At 49.2% G+C, this 1,852-nt stretch overlaps 1 long non-coding RNA gene across 1 annotated transcript in view; it reads right to left on the bottom strand.

Moving 5' to 3' along the window:
• Positions 1-313, bottom strand: part of LOC107183660 — a 1,559-nt gene extending 1,246 nt beyond the window's left edge. Inside the window, exon 1 of the long non-coding RNA XR_001514445.1 lies at positions 154-313. This is a non-coding gene — a long non-coding RNA (uncharacterized LOC107183660). The remainder of the gene's footprint in view (positions 1-153) is intronic.
• Between the last annotated feature and the right edge of the window lie 1,539 nt (positions 314-1,852).

Here is a 1,852-nt window from a genome sequence, read left to right as displayed (position 1 = left end):
TCACTAGAAGTCAGCCCCCAAAGCGGGGACCCTCGTTCCACGTCACCCAAGTGCTGAGGCCGCGGGCCATGGCCCCCCACCCGCTTAACGGCACAGAATGAGGCCCCTAACTGCTCCCGGTTCTTTGCCCGCAAAGAAAATGGCGGCACTCACCGCCGTCTAAGTGGACACGTTGTTCTCTGTGGGGTTTCAAGTTTCCGGCACCTCGTTTCGCATCCGGCGAGGGCACGGCCGCTGGCGCCCCGCCCCGCGGCGTGGCCCGGCGCTCCCTTCCGCGGGAAAGAGGCCGCGCGGCGCGCTTAGTGCGCAGGCGCCGGGACGTGGGGGCTGCTTTATTTTTCTTAAAGGCCAAGTTTGGGAGAAGGTTGACTGCCCTCAGCCACGTCCGCTGCCGGCCCAGACAAGTTACTTTTTGCCTCCCATTTAGGAAGTTTTGTCTTAAATTGTTTTAAAGAAAAAGCAGGGGTTGTCTAAAATTCAGAACGTCCAGTTAAGTTCAAATTGAAGATATACGAATCGTTTTTTAGTATATGTCCCCCCTGTACTACTAATTTAACTGGGTGTCCTGCATTTTTATCTGCGAAATCTGGCAATCCTATTAGTCACCAGGCTCCTGAAAACCAGGCTGCACTTAAAAGGAAGGGATGGAGGAATGGGGAAGGGGGCAGGTTCCCACTTGGGACTGACTGTGCGCATTGACTTGGACCCTTTCCTGGAAGCCCGAGGGCTAAGGTGTGGACTCCACAATCTGCCAACGACGCATAAAGGGGCATCCATGTGAAACTCATTTTTGAAAAAGATTTCCCCCTTAAACCAGCACAATATAATCCTATATAATAAAAGCTAACATGCAAATCGACCAAATGGCAGAACGACCAGCCGCTATGACGCGCACTGACCACCAGGGAACAGACACTCAATGCAGGAGTTGCCCCCTGGTGGTCAGTGCACCAGAAGCCGGGCTCACGACTGGCGAGCACAGTGGCGGTGGCAGGAGCCTTTCCCGCCTCCACAGCAGTGCTACAGATGTCAACTGCCGGCTTAGGGAGTGGGCCTAAGCTGTCAGTCAGACATCCCTGAGGGCTCCCGGACTGCGAGAGGGCGCAGGCCAGGCTGAGGGACTGCCCCCCCCCCTCCAGTGCATGAATTTTGTGCACTGGGCCTCGCCCAGTGACACATCTCATGTTATGCTTATTCATATGAAGGTAGTTTGTCGGGGATATTGAATCTTTCAACTATTTCCAATTAATATTTATTTTTATGTGTATACAGAACACAGTTGAAATTAAATGCTTTATTTGATGAAGCAAAACTCAACTGTGCATCACAATGATGCTTACCACAAAATCTGTAGAAACTTCACCAGTGGTTTCATTATAAATCACACCACCCTGTCCTGGTAAGCAATGATTGGGTGGCCAGGGCACCACCCCTCACTGCTCCTTCACTGCACAGTGGACCACACACTATCCTGCACCATAGCAAATGTCATCTGTCATAGTGGTTCAGATTTTCAAAAGGTCCTTAAACAGTTGTTTGGTCTACAGTATACAGATACATCATAGCAGTAAGTTTCCAACATAGTCATGACACTACTTTAATTGTATCAGATTCATTTCCACAATTAACCTGTTTTTGACAGTGCTAACACCAATGCACTCATCATCCAGACACAATGTGCTGTTATCTTTATTTTTCTGTGCCCTTAATTTCCAGAATCTAAGCATCCTCGCCAAATGTGACCACCTGCAGCTAATCAATCCTTCATAGCAGGAAAATTGCAACAGCTTTCTATCTTATAGTCCCTCCACTCCATCTTATAACTGCAAATTTATCTTCCTTAGTTTCATAA

This window comes from Myotis davidii, unplaced genomic scaffold, assembly GCF_000327345.1.
Source record: "Myotis davidii unplaced genomic scaffold, ASM32734v1 scaffold402, whole genome shotgun sequence".
In the NCBI taxonomy this organism is placed as follows: Eukaryota; Metazoa; Chordata; class Mammalia; order Chiroptera; family Vespertilionidae; genus Myotis; species Myotis davidii.
Note: the sequence above shows the minus strand (reverse complement) of the source record. Positions and strands in the feature narration are given on the sequence as shown.